The sequence below is a fragment of the Ostrea edulis genome, chromosome 8 (genome assembly GCF_947568905.1).
Source record: "Ostrea edulis chromosome 8, xbOstEdul1.1, whole genome shotgun sequence".
Classification (NCBI taxonomy): Eukaryota; Metazoa; Mollusca; class Bivalvia; order Ostreida; family Ostreidae; genus Ostrea; species Ostrea edulis.
The window spans coordinates 53,813,209-53,829,252 of NC_079171.1; the positions used below are offsets into that span (position 1 = coordinate 53,813,209).

At 34.1% G+C, this 16,044-nt stretch overlaps 2 protein-coding genes across 3 annotated transcripts in view; one reads left to right on the top strand and one right to left on the bottom strand.

Moving 5' to 3' along the window:
- LOC125661898 (uncharacterized) overlaps positions 1 to 8,981 on the bottom strand; it is a 140,072-nt gene extending 131,091 nt beyond the window's left edge. Inside the window, 1 exon segment of the mRNA XM_056146460.1 lies at positions 8,652 to 8,981. The gene's annotated coding sequence lies outside the window, so the exon portion shown is untranslated.
- A 5,224-nt stretch (positions 8,982 to 14,205) lies between these two features.
- LOC125662686 (uncharacterized) overlaps positions 14,206 to 16,044 on the top strand; it is a 25,950-nt gene continuing 24,111 nt past the window's right edge. For both annotated transcript variants that reach the window (XM_056146467.1, XM_056146468.1), the window contains exon 1: positions 14,206 to 14,906. The gene's annotated coding sequence lies outside the window, so the exon portion shown is untranslated. The remainder of the gene's footprint in view (positions 14,907 to 16,044) is intronic.

The window sequence follows — 16,044 nt, forward strand, 5'->3', positions numbered from 1 at the left end:
ATCAATTTGGTGCCAGACCATCTTACACGTCTGTTCGGGTACCACAATTGTAACCCACAGCCCTTAAACACCATTCAGGAAACCTCGTGTTTCATGTATTTCAAATCTTCTGTTGTCACATTTTTCTTTGTCACTTTCGCGTGGTGTTGCTGGTACTGTCAGAGGTATACTATCAGAGGTATACTATGATAGGTATACTGTCAGAGATGTACTGTCAGAGGTACTGTCATAGGTATACTGTCAGAGGTACTGTCAGAGGTATACTGTCAGAGGTATACTGTCAGAGATATACTGTCATAGGTATACTGTCAGAGGTATACTGTCAGAGATATACTGTCAGAGATATACTGTCATAGGTATACTGTCATAGGTATACTGTCAGAGGTATACTGTCAGAGGTACTGTCAGAGGTATGCTGTCAGAGATATACTGTCAGAGGTATACTGTCAGAGGTATACTGTCATAGGTATACTGTCAGAGGTATGCTGTCAGAGGTATACTGTCAGAGGTATACTGTCATAGGTATACTGTCATAGGTATACTGTCAGAGGTATACTGTCAGAGGTACTGTCAGAGGTATACTGTCAGAGATATACTGTCATAGGTATACTGTCAGAGGTATACTGTCAGAGGTATACTGCCATAGGTACTGTCATAGGTATACTGTCAGAGGTATACTGTCAGAGGTACTATCAGAGGTATACTGTCATAGGTATACTGTCATAGGTATACTGTCATAGGTATACTGTCAAAGGTGTACTGTCATAGGTATACTGTCAGAGGTATACTGTTATAGGTATACTATCAGAGGTATACTATGATAGGTATACTGTCAGAGATGTACTGTCAGAGGTACTGTCATAGGTATACTGTCAGAGGTACTGTCAGAGGTATACTGTCAGAGGTATACTGTCAGAGATATACTGTCATAGGTATACTGTCAGAGGTATACTGTCAGAGATATACTGTCAGAGATATACTGTCATAGGTATACTGTCATAGGTATACTGTCAGAGGTATACTGTCAGAGGTACTGTCAGAGGTATGCTGTCAGAGATATACTGTCAGAGGTATACTGTCAGAGGTATACTGTCATAGGTATACTGTCAGAGGTATGCTGTCAGAGGTATACTGTCAGAGGTATACTGTCATAGGTATACTGTCATAGGTATACTGTCAGAGGTATACTGTCAGAGGTACTGTCAGAGGTATACTGTCAGAGATATACTGTCATAGGTATACTGTCAGAGGTATACTGTCAGAGGTATACTGCCATAGGTACTGTCATAGGTATACTGTCAGAGGTATACTGTCAGAGGTACTATCAGAGGTATACTGTCATAGGTATACTGTCATAGGTATACTGTCATAGGTATACTGTCAAAGGTGTACTGTCATAGGTATACTGTCAGAGGTATACTGTTATAGGTATACTATCAGAGGTATACTGTCATAGGTATACTGTCAGAGATATACTGTCAAAGGTGTACTGTCATAGGTATACTGTCAGAGGTATACTGTTATAGGTATACTGTCAAAGGTATACTATCAGAGGTATACTGTCATAGGTATACTGTCATAGGTATACTGTCAGATGTATACTGTCAAAGGTGTACTGTCATAGGTATACTGTCAGATGTATACTGTCAAAGGTGTACTGTCATAGGTATACTGTCAGAGGTATACTGTCGGAAATGTATCAACACTTTTTGCGGAAAGTAAAAATAACCTTTTACAAAATTTGCGGAAAATTAATACGCCTGAGATAATCCACCCCTACCCTCACATCCAAGTGCACAGACAATTTGATTCATGATTCGATCGTGTATCCTTACTCTAAATCACCTGTGTGTTTTTGTTTGTGCTTTTTTTTGGCATCCCCCCCCCTCCCATCCCCAAGAATGAAAACAACTTTATATTAAGGATGTACTCTACATCGTCATAATGGCTGACTTCCTTTTAAAACATGGTGGAAAATATAAATATCAGCAATATTTGACTATTCATTTTCAAAATTCTCGCCTAGCTGAGTAGCTCAGTAGGTTAGCACGTCGACTGCTGAACTGTAGATCGCGTGTTCGAGTCCAGCAGGATTTTAAATTTTTCGCAGATTGCTTTCAACTAAAACCGTATTTTTTGACTAAATAAAGTAAATTTGAAAGTTTTCAGTTTCAAAATATTGTTGTACATATCCTACACTTTTCATCCAATTCAAATCTCTCTGGTGTAGCTTACCTCCTTCATACCGCCTCCACTTTCGCTGAACAATTCTTAAACACAAAGTTCATCTTTTGCCAATTTTTGGAGTCGACCCCCAATAAAAATTCAACAACAACAAAATTATTTGTTCTCAAATAAATACAGCATGTGTATTGTAGAGAAGTAATTCGTAATATATAATACAATATTGTACATAGCATGCAGTTAACATGGAGGACATGCCCTCTCCCTTATAACCATTAAAGATTTGCATAATCTTTTAAGTACAATAACATTTTTACAATTAAGAAGCTGTTTAAATTTATATCTGTCTGGTCTATTTGTATAATATCTACCTAAGTTTTCCAATCTTGATTTCTTAATAGTTTCATTAGTACATATAAATAAATAATGGAACTCATCAGCCAAATCATTATCATTACATAAAGTGCATACTCTTTCATTTCTTGGAATGTCTCTACAGGTAATCTAAAATTTGATGCTCTAAATCTACAGAGTATTTCTTTTTTATTTTTAGGAAGTTCATCTAAATAAAATTCAAAATTTGGTTCACTTTTAAAGATGGAATAATTAATTGCTTTTGACGAATTACATAAAAGTTCATTCCATTTCTGTATACTCTGATCCTTCAGTGTTTGTAATACCTTTGCATTTAACCAGTCTGTGTTTAAAAAAGCTTCATTTCCCCATACATATGACAATCCACACTCATTTAAAATGTTTCTAATGCATTTTATCCAAGTGTTATTATTATCTTTACATATAAGTGAATACATAATTTTTGTAACTTTTCTATTGTCTGATAAGATAATTTTTGACCAAAATTTGATTATTCTTGTTTTGATATTTATAGACAACGGATATCTTCCAAGTTCTCCATAAATAAAATAATTCAGAGTATTTTTATTTAAACTAAGTATATATTTACAGTATCGAATATGTAATTTTTTAATTATGGAAGTGTTTGAAAAATCCCAAATTTCACAACCATACAATAAAATCGGTTGTATAATTCTGTCAAAAAGGTCAGGTTGACATTTGATTGATAAGTTATTTTGCTTACATTTTTTAGCACATCAAAGATTGTTCTAGTTGCTATGTCATATTGATATTTTATATTATTGGTAAATGAGTCATTTTTATTAACAAATATACCAAGATACTTGAATTCATCAACAATTTCAATAGTTTTACAGTCATACATGAAATTGTAGCATGATACATTTCTTTTACCAAAAACCATTATTTTTGTCTTTTGTACATTAACCTTTAGACGCCATTTGTCACAATAGTCATAAAAAATATCAAGTTTATCTTACAAATCTTTTTCAGTTTGTGATAAAATAATCGTATCATCAGCATGGAGTAACAAAAGTAACTTGATATAGATTTGAATTTCATTTTCAAGTCTCTCTCGATCTTCCACAAGCGGAAGTCCAACAGCACATCTTGTTAACAAAAAAATTTCAAGGTCATTCAAGTAAATGGAAAATAAAAAAGGTGACAAAGAACCTGAGCCACGAATAGCCAAAAATGGCCCTTAGTCAGAACATGATATTATTCTCGGGGACAGAAACCAAGAATATCTATTTTTCAAATATGTTATCCTTTTTCCGATATCTTTTCATTTTTTTTAAGTTATTGACCTTCAAAGTACCCATTGTTTTGGCCAGATTGTTATTGACGTCGCAATTTTGCAACGTAACGTCACAATTTTACAACGTCTCATGTACTTTTACGTGAAAGTTCTCTAGGTATAAAAGTGAAACAAAAACACTATTCAGTGCAATTTAATTATGATATTGTAAATATTTAAATCTATCTATGTTAATTCTATATTAAAACACACACCTATATAGTATAATTGTACATCTCTTTCTCCTCTCTCTGTTTGTCTCCTTCCCTCTCTTTATATTTTTAAAAATTTTATATATGAAACCATTCAACAGTTTTAAAGTAATATTAATATTCAGTACCTCTTTACTTAGCTTTGTTATTTAAGTATGACATGAAGATAAACCCAATCCCAATATTTTAACTGTATAACCATTTATTGCACATATCGATATATTTTTTTTGGGGGGGGGGGGGTCTTAAAATGTACACGAAAACACGGTGGACCCAACCGTTGACTTACGAATAAGATCTATTGACCTATGTGTGTGCGTTTCAATATTACATGTAGTTTATGTTGCATATTGATCACTTCTTTTAACAATCTTTTATAAGTTTGCGGATTTTTATTTTTATTATTTATTTGGGGGGGGGGGTGTTATTATTATCCCGCATGTACATGTAATCACGCCAAAAACAGTAATATCCAGGCTTCGGACAGCGGCGTTATTTCAGACGCACTTTGCTACATGTACAACTTTGGACAGTGAGTAAACATTTTAACCCTATGTTTCACACTTTTATTTGTGTTTTGCTATATAGGGAGTTACGTTTATGATGTGTGTGTGTGTGGGGGGGGGGGGGGGGGGGGGGGGGGGGGGGGGGGGAGTAGGGAAATTGTTACAAAAGTAGCCGTACATGTACAGAATAACACATGAACATTTAGTTTAGCCATATGGATATAATTTATTTTACATTTGGCTAAGAAAATGTTCACGTAAAATATGTTCCATTTATCTAATTTCATTAGTTTCCTATCCGGATGATTTATTACAATAATATCTAGACCTGTGTGTATTTCAAAATGCCTTAATTATTATCATTAACTCCATAACATCTATGAAACGAATTCATTAATCAAAAAGTCTTATTCTGATACTGCTACATGGAAGGTGCTACATATAATAGAACCAAACTCCCTCCTCGCATATATTTGGTTAGTGTGCAAACAAAATGAAGCGGATGTTATTTTCACATAAATAGAAACAAGAATTTTATCAATCAAAGGGTTAACACCATAAAATTTGCTTATCTTAACACTTTCACATTTCTTCCTGTCATATAGGTTTAGTTCTTATCTTACATAAAATGCATGAGGGAAACCTTTTTCCGTTATCAGACACTTCCTAAGCAGGACAGTGGTTTAATAATGTGTTCAGTTCTTCCTTCTATAATGCTTAGTAATATTTTACTTAATTATGTAGGATAATATATTTCAAAAATAAATACATAAACTTTTACTTCAGGAACGAGTGTGATTTATATGTTCACCTCTATTTTAATCAGTATTAATGATATCGTCTTCTTTTTTCCATTTGTCTTTTTTATTTCGTTATAAGATTTGTGGTTTTGAATATTTGCTGTTAAGACTGAATTTTCCATGATAAATATAATTGAAACAATGAAATATACACTATTTTCGTTAACATTCTTTTTACATTATTTTTTTTTTTTTCGAATTATTCATTATTATTATCCCTTTACTGCCTTTTATTTTTGCTAATTAGATCAAATGTAATTATGTTTGTCAATGAATTTCATTTAAAAGCAAAACAAGATCCATATTGCTAGATATGTTTTTCGTATTCATATTTGTATGTATTTTTATATATTGATTTCTGACGAATGAAATATGCAATGGACCGGAATAGCTGTGTGTCGAAATATAACGGTACCCGATAACGTATGTCCAAATCGGTTGTAACACGTAAGTTTACAACGGAACGAATGTTGTAGATCGACTTGTAGCCTACAGTCTATTCTTTATATTGTTATGTGGACGCCTAATTTTTTTTCTGGTACCCATATATTGTACTATAACTTTAGAAATCATTAAACAATACGGGATAGGCCAATATATATTCGCATCTAAACTTGTAGCTTATCGAGTTAGGCACCCCCCGGTCCTCCAAGTCTTTTTATGTACTGCGACAGCGATTTCAACATGCTCATCAGTGCCAAGAAAACTGAATGCACGGAGATGAAACTTGTGAAGCCAGATATTTATTAAATTCAACGGCCTTCAGATAATTAAAATATATATAGTGTGATAACGTATAAAGAAAATGAGTGGAGGTAAAGGCGCAGCGCAGACGATGGGTGGATCTCGATTGTATCTGGAGTGGATTGGAGGACTTAGCTTCGTAATTGGTTGATCAAATAACTAAAACTGTTAACTAGTGCAAGGTTTTTGTAACTATACCTAACATGGTTACATATATATTCAAGTTCATATATTGAGCATATAATCTATTTGTATTAAACCTATAGTTTGGAAAAGTATTCGGATTTCGTGCATGGAATGTAAAATTCCGGTTATTTGCAGAACATAAAAAGTAAAAATTCACTTATCCCCCAGGCCTCGATCCAAAAAAAACTCTTAACTTCTATGCAGTATGTAATATACTGATTTACAATTCATTAAGATTTATTGGATCGATGCCCGGGGATTATACAATTTTTTGGTGCATATTGTTGGATATTATCAGCTTTTACAAAAATAACACAACTGTTATGGGTTCTGCATGTTATAATTTCTATATGCGTGAATTTTCGCGGAAAAAACACACTGGATTTATAAAGAAGAAGGTCTAAGCTATTTCATACCATGATGAAATATTGGAATGAAGATACTTTATTTTACTCAAAATCACAGGGCCATATTTGGGTATTCGTGGCTCTTGTTCTTTAATTATTCTAAAACATTTACCATCAACATTGCTCATCAAAAGTTTACTCCAGAGACCAATCCGCCACACCCTATCAAAAGCTTTTACGAAATCAACGAACGCCTATATAAAAATAATTTTTTCCCAGTGCCTTTGAACAACATATAATGAAAATATAGGATCGTTTGTAGAAACATTCTTTCTAAAACCAGCTTGTTTACATAAACTTAATTCTGCTTCGTCTGCATAAGTGTTTAATCTATCATTGATTATTGATGTAAATAATTGACTAAGGGGTCATCCATAATTGTCACCCATTTTCCAAAGTGTGCAAAGAGCACGCTCGGGGGGGGGGGGGGGGGGGGGGGGGTAAAAATCGACAATTTTACGGTACGCTCTTTTTTCTCTTCCGGATTTATTTCGTATCCGCGGAGTTAGGTTTTATTTTATCGTGAAAAGACGACAAAATAAGACAGAGACATCTTTATTTATTTTTTTCTATAAAAACAAAAATCTATTATGTACACAAGATTAGCACATTTATAAAACATTATATCATTCATATATAACAAGAAATAGGGGTACCAATATTAAAGAACTCATTGTTTGAACTAAATCGCTTATAAACTTCATTGTCGATCTTCTTGTTGGGAATTTGAAAATGGTTGATTTACTACACTTTTTGAGGGAGGGGGGGGTCTCAAAAAGTGTGCTTTTTGCACACTTTGGAAAATGGTTGACAATTATGGATGACCCCTAAGACATGATAAGAGAGTAATGCGTCAAACAACAAACAATCGCACGTTGATTTGATGTATTCATTAACAATATGGTCACAACCTTATGATTTGTTACGCTTCAATGATTTTATACATTGTAATATTTCACCTTCAGTAATAGGTGAATTAATAAAAGTATTTGATCCATTATGGGAATGTGAATCCACCCAATGCTAGAGTAAATCTTAAAAGTAAATAATGAGATCAATGAACTGTGCCACAAGCATTAGGCCTACGCTTTGCGATATATTCCAATACAATTTAAATACCCTAACCATGACTTGGCGAATTCTGTCAATTCACTTTAAACTATTTGTACTAAAGCTTGTCAACATAGAGAGGGAGAGAATATTCCAAGAGATTATTAACGAGTTATTGTATCCCTATAACTCTAATTATCACGTGCAATGTACTCTTAATTGTTTCTTAATTGCAAACTAATAATTAAGATGATGATTGCCTATATATCAAAACACTGTACAAAAATCAGATTGTTAACAGACGCATTGACCTCAGGCAAATCGCCACAATGTGATCCTTGCTTATTGATATATAATTACATCTATATAGATTTGAGTTTAGAGAGAGAGAGAGAGAGAGAGAGAGAGAGAGAGAGAGAGAGAGAGAGAGAGAGATGACACTTGCACACACACTGCCACACACAGTAGAAGATTTGACAGTCCGGTGTAAATATGTTTTCATTAGTGACTTTTCAGCTTTGTCGATTTGATGTTTGCTTATTAAAAGCGATCTTGTAACGAACGCAACCAACCTATTCACTTTTTTTTAAAATTATTATTATCAAATAGTCAAGAAAATATTTATTTTCGGACGAGGGCACTGAAGGAGAAAATAAGATTACTTTAAATCGTGACGATACCCTTGCTGCACGTGGCTATCGTACATGTATTTATTGGCACCGATCGATTGTTGATTATATAAATGGTTCATTAACAGAAAATGTACAGAAAACACTCAAAATACAATGATATAATCATGTTTACCTGCCCGACTGTGAGAATATATAAATATCATTTAACATACACTTATCCTCCATTGTAAATATTCATAATTCAACATGTCTGCCTACCTGTCTTTAGTGTAAAGAAAACTCCGTGTTGGGACAAGTTGCAGTGTATATCTTTTATCGTATTGAGTTTGGTTCAAGAAAATAACACAAGTACCACATGTATAAGTCTAATTCTTCTCCCGTAGGTTGGGAAACCGAAAGACTCTGAATTGAAATCCATTTGTTTCCATAATAGTAAGTTCATATCCAGACATTTAAAGGTCGGGGAATTCCGAAAGTGGGTCGATCTATCAAATTCTCCATTGAAGTTATTGATTTCTGTCCCATCAACCTCGTAAAAACCCTGGCTCGTCTGAATCAGTGATGCGGATCGCTGCGTTGATTCAAAGGTGGGATGGTTAACGTTGTTTTTTTCCCCCTTATATCTATTTATAGAAGTGTATGCTATCATGGGGAAAACCGTGGTTTCCTAGGTAAAAGACATCAAGAATACAGATTTAAAAAAAACAAAGATTAATTATCTATTTATTACAAGTATTATTATCATTTTTGAAAAAGGCGCATTTACACATTAGAACTTCAGAAATTATGAATATGCACGGGTAATTAATTGTGTATCACCATGGTGAAAATTCACATTGTGATATTTTGAAAATTCACATCATGATTTTTTGAAAATTCAAATCTTATTTTACAGTGTGAAACATTGACTTGTGTTTATATACTACCGAGCGGTCTTCTGTCGGGGGAGGGGTGGGTGTAAGTGTTGGGGGGGGGGGGGTGTATCTGACTGTATCGAAATGAAATGGAATAACATTTTTTAAAGATGGAATTTATGGTAAAATGGGTTTTCAATTTTGGACCAATGAATTATGAATTCGAATTTAGAACGATTACCATTTATTTATTTATTTATTTATGCAGCATGTTTTTGCGTGTGGGGGGTATTGGGTGGGGGTGGGTGGGTTACTTTGTCCTTCGAAAACACAATTAGTGTATCGCTTTAAAATCACTTGTGAGAATTAACTCAATGATTCAATTCAATTTTTTATTGTCCTTGAGTTAAATACAACTCATCGGAATACATCTAGTACATGATTGAAATTCTCATATCGTGTACAATTTTTTACACGAACTTTTATGGCTGATATATATGTAGTTTCCTCAGTGGTGGATCTAAAAAATTTAAAAAGGCGCATACATACACATGTAGTACTGTATAGAGTGTAGATGAAGTCATGTGCCTCATACATAGTACTGTATTATAAATCTTTAGAGTGTAGATGGTTTCACAGGCCTCATACATAGTACTGCATTATAAATCTTTTGCGTGTAGATGAAGTCACGGGCCTCATACATAGTACTTTATTATAAATGTATAGAGTGTAGATGAAGTCACGGGCCTCATACATAGTACTGCATTATAAATCTTTTGCGTGTAGATGAAGTCACGGGCCTCATACATAGTACTTTATTATAAATGTATAGAGTGTAAATGAAGTCACGGGCCTCATATAGTACTGTATTATAAATGTATAGAGTGTAGATGAAGTCACGGGCCTCATACATAGTACTTTATTATAAATCTTTTGGGTGTAGATGAAGTCACGGGCCTCATACATAGTACTGTATTATAAATATATCTATAGAGTGTAGATGAAGTCACGGGTCTCATACATAGTACTGTATTATAAATGTATAGAGTGTAGATGAAGTCACGGGCCTCATACAAAGTACTGTATTATAAATCTTTTGGGTGTAGATGAAGTCACGGGCACGGGCCTCATACATAGTACTGTATTTTTAATCTTATAGAGTGCCCGTATACAGAATTTGTTAGCGTTGCTAACAAATAGCTAATTGTAATATTTAGATTATAACAAATATGTTCACAATAAAAATCTGGGTTGATTTTATCTTTTGCAGAATTTATATTTGACCAGCTCTGAAACACATCTATCCAAAAACTGTTGGTTATTTTTACCCTTAAATTATTAATAAAATCTATTCCAAATACCCATATTTTTTCTATACAAGTCGCTATTGTTTAAAAGTCTGCATGATTTAGGGATTATATTTATTTATGATCTTCTTGATGAAAATAGTAACTTGTACAATTTGATTATGTACAAAATGAAAGCAATCCAACAAAGACAAGTTCTTATACAAGACAATACAAGAACTACAAAACCACTTTTGCCTATTATTCCCTCTACTATCTCAATATATTTCAAAGATAAAAAAGGTTGTAAAGATATGTATAAGCAATTGATAAGCCATAAAGCAACCAAAATTAAATCTATATCAAAATGGGAAGAAACAGAAGGTTTTTCAGAGCTAGAATGGAAAAATATATTTGAACTTCCTTTTAAAACAACTCAAGAATCTAAATTGCAATGGTTACTGTTTCAAATCTTACACAGAATATTTCCATGCAACTATTATTTACATAAACTTAGAATTGTTGATTCCCCAATTTGCACATTTTGCAAGAGGGATTTTGAAACTATTGATCACATATTTGTAGAATGTCCATGTGTGAAAGAGATCTGGTACGGAATTGAAGAATGGCTTTGCGAAAAACTGGACAGGCATATTAGTTTTGATATAGACAAGCAATTCTTTTTGAGCTAATAAGAATATACACAAGGTGGAAAATTTGATAATTCTGATGATAAAGCAATATATCTATATCAGTAAATTCTCAAGTATAAGCAAATTAAGTATAGATGCATCCAAAAAAAATTATCATTGATAGAATTACAGTTGATAAACTTTTGTTGTTGAAAAACTGCAGGTATAGGGAGTTTGAGAGATACTGGAAAAATATTTATGATAAATTATGATTGTGTTAGTGTATTAAAAAATTTTTTTTTTTAAATCTAAGATTGTGTTCCATGCCCCCTTTGTTTTATATGTTTTCTTTCTCTCTTTCTCTTTCTTTATATTTATGAGAATGTCTTTTGCATATGAATATTGATGGTATTATTGTGTAGTTAAATTACATATATGTATATAATGTAAAAGTCAAATAAAAAATTAAACAATAAAAAAAAACACCCAAAAAACAAATACCCAATTCGTCCGAACGAATGACTAATTTGTCGAAAAAATAGCTAAATTCGTTCGAACAAATTGCTAATTCGTCCGAACAAATTGCTAATTCTTCCAAACGAATTTCTATTTCGTCCGAACAAATAGCTAATTCGTCCGAACGAATTACTAATTTGTCCGAATGAATAGTTAATTCGTCCGAGCAAATTGCTAATTTGTCCGAACGAATTTCTATTTCGTCCGAACAAATTGGTAATTCGTCCGAACAAATTGCTAATTCGTCCGAACGAATTTCTATTTCGTCCGAACAAATTGCTAATTCGTTCAAACGAATTTCCATTTTGTCCGAACAAACAGCTAATTCGTCCGAACGAATTACTAATTTGTCCGAACAAATTTCTATATTGCGTCCGAACAAATTGGTAATTCGTCCGAACGAATTATACTAATTTGTCCGAAGAAATAGCGAATTCGTCCGAACGAATTACTAATTTGTCCGAACAAATAGCTAATTCGTCCGAACAAATAGCTAATTTGTCCGAACGATTTTCTATTTCGTCCGAACAAATAGCTAATTCGTCCGAACGAATAATATATTTTTATATGGCCTTTATATGCCGCCGTAAGTTCACACTTGAATGATTTTGGTCAGAAATTGATTGTCTGATTTATAATCAGGCCGTGTCGATTTTGGCGGTTTCTGGTAATTTCCATAAAATAATGCCTGACATGAATAAATTTTAACTCTAATTAAAATTGTTGGTAATGGTCAACATTTCGGACTATCGGACCGTCCGAATATTGAAAAGTCGGACTATCAGACCGTCGGGCTACCGGTAACCATGGTGGCTGTCGCTGGTGACCAGGGTCGCTCTAAAAACTACTCGAATCACCGGCTTCTGCGCATGCGTGATGTTTAACTCGAAGCGGTGCCCCGTTGGTTTTAAATCCCTAGTAATAATAAACCCCCTTCTCAGTTTTCTGTTTCGTATGCACATCATAACTTGAAAGATACAAATTAACTTGTATTATCAAACTCCAAAATTGATATTTTAATGCATAAGGTTTCTGAATTATGTCTAAGTGCAAGGTGAAGATAACAAATAGTGATCAATCTCATAAGCAATACAAAATAGATAGTTGGGCAAACACGGACCCCTGGACACACCAGAGGTGGGATCAGGTGCCTAGGAGGAGTAAGCATTCCCTGTTGACCGGTCACACGGTCTCATTCATTGTTAAGGCACATTTTCTGATATATTTAAATGGTTTTCGTAGGAACAGAAAGCTCTTTACCGGAAGTGATCTAACGGAAGACCTACTCATTACTAGTAATGAGTGTCTAGTTATTATTATTATTATTCTTTTTCTCCGGTACTTTTTTGTCCGGTAGTGTTCTCAGAAACTACAAAAGGGATCGATATGAAACTTTCCAGGATGATAGTATAGCGTTTGCAGATGTGCATAGGGATAGTCATTTTGTCTTCACGTGCATGCACGCGCGCGCACGTGCACTGCAATTTTGGTACAAAAAATGGAAAATCAGAATATTAAGGGGATCGATATGAAACCTAAATATGATGGTAGTATATCATTTGTAGATATCAAAAATGATATTTATTTTGTCTACACACGCACGCATGTGCGTGCACGTGCATTACAAAATTTGTACTCTAACTTTGGAATCAGTCTAACTTTTTTGTTCTTCATTGAAATGGCTTGATATTCATATCATAAGTAGATATTGAGACCCTTAACTGATTTGCATGGTCAAAATTACCAATTTGCACGCGCATGCACATGCGCTTCATTTTGATTGGATAGTACTAAAACGTCTGTAACTATCTTATTTATGAAGCGAATGAGATGATATTCACAACATACGTAGACAATATGTGTATCTATATTTTGGTGTAACAAAAAATGCCAACGTACACGCGCATGCGCGTGCAACGTTTTTCAAATGTTCAATATTTAAAGAACGATAACGTTTTTGTTTTTCATCAAATTCTATTGATATTAGGGATTTAGATGTGTCTTGGTACTCCTTACAAATTGCTGTGGTTAGAATTACTGCTCAGCACGTGCATGCACGTGTGCTGAATTCTGATTGGATGATTTTGAAATCGCTATAACTTCCTTATATGTGGTGGAAAGGTTATGAAATTCATACTGTGGGTATATGATACAAATGCCTGTTGAACGACATAAACAAAAATTCGGAATCATACACGCGTGCGCGTGTATGCACGTGCAACGCTTTCTTTCATTTCTTGGTACTGAAATGACCATATTGAACGTACTACATGTAATTAAAGGCTAAAATAAAATGATTTTTTGCTATAGATTCACAAGGACATCACTTTTTAATTGGGGGAGGTTTGGGGAACATCTGTAACGGTCCCCGTTACAATTAGAACTAGTTTTATTCAATGTGAAGGAAAATTATTTTAATTGCTCATCTGTTTCTCACATGTTATGGTAATTAAATGAATGACCCAGTTATTATATATTCATACTAACAATATAAGGGTATAATACCATTTAATTCGGGGGGGGGGGTGGGGGGGGGGGGCTGACAATTTTTAAAGTTAGATTATTCATTTATTCTCATGCCGTTAAAGGGCAAATTCTTCATTTCCACGATGATCAGAGACAGATTACCTATTTTTTGTTACTTCAAAAAGGAAAATTACATAACTCAAAAACTCTTTATTTTGTGTGAAGGGGGGGGGGGGGGTTAAAATAGCACCAGACAGGGACAGATTACCGTTGAGGACAGATGATTTATTTTCATAATTTTTGAGACACGTTATACATTTCTAAAATCTGCTTTTCTTTTGTAATATAAAGTCAAGTTCCTTTCTCATATTTGGTTGTTGTTTCTTTTTCTTATTTGTTTTTTTTTTTTAATTTATTCATTTATTTTTTGTAATTCAAAGTTAAAGGAAAATCTATTGTATAATTGCCTATTATATTACAATATTTCTTTTCAGACACTGATTTACAAATTAACGCCTCTTTACTTTATTGATCCTTGATTTTATGCTACTCAAATATAGATTCCAACAAATACCGGAAGTTGTCGTCTGAAGTAGAGTTATCTTTTCTTGGCCTAAGAGTTCAAAACTGTGCAGCAAGCTGGGATTTTATGTGGATAAAAACTATTTACATTGGGAATATTTGGAGTATTTGAGTCTGGATAAGTTCTAGGACATCATTTGCATTAGTGCATACGAGGATTTGTTTAACTTTTTTCAAGTAAGGTGTTTTATGACTTTGTTTACAAATCGTGTGCTACTTTCGATTCTTCCCTTGTGTATTTATATATGTGTGATAGAGAACAAAGCGGATAAGATGCCCCTGTGATTCAAGTTTGTAAAAAAATCATGGACCCAGGGGTAGGATGGGGCGACAATAGGGGATCAATTTTTACATACAAATATATAGGGAAAATCATTAAAAATCTTCTTCTGAAAAATCACTGGACCAGGAAAGTTTACATTCACATGAAAGTTTCCTGATCTAGTCCAGATTCAATTTTGAAAAAATCATGGCTCCCAGGAGTAGGTTGGGATCACAATAGGGATCAAAGTTTTACATGCGAATATATATAGGAAAACAGTGGCGTAGCCTGAGTTGATTAATGTGTACGCCTGTTTCACAACTTGCCGGAACAATAATAGAGAAAAACATGCCGTAACGACAACGGTTTAGACCCGGAAAGGTGTAACACTAACAAGATATCCAAGATATCAGTACCAATAGGGAGACTAATGTACCGCAGATACTGCAAACACTTATTTTTCACCTATGTTTGTAGCATTTAATAGGTTTTTTTTTTGATGTGTACGCCTGGGCGTTTTGAAGTAAACGTAGTTACGCACCTGGAAAAATCTTCAAATATGAGACAAGGTGAATCAGGTGAGCGATGTGGCCCATGGGCCTCTTGTTTAGCAATAGAAACAACAAATATAAATGTAGAAAATATTTATATACACATTTCAGTAGTTATATGACTCTATTTTAGAATTTCTAGATGTTCGATTGTTAGTTAGTCACAGTAAACCAATCATCAATTACGAAATTCTCCCTGATTCCCATCGCTATTTATAGACAGGTACGCCCACCACATGAAATTCTCCCCAATTCCCATCGCTATTTATAGGCAGGTACGTACCGCCCACCACATGAAATTCTCACCGATTCCCATCGCTATTTATAGGCAGGTACGCCCCCCACATGAAATTCTCCCTGATTCCCATCGCTATTTATAGGCAGGTACGCCCCCCACATGAAATTCTCACCGATTCCCATCGCTATTTATAGGCATATGCACCCACCACATGAAATTCTCCCTGATTCCCATCACTATTTATAGGCAGGTACGCCCACCACA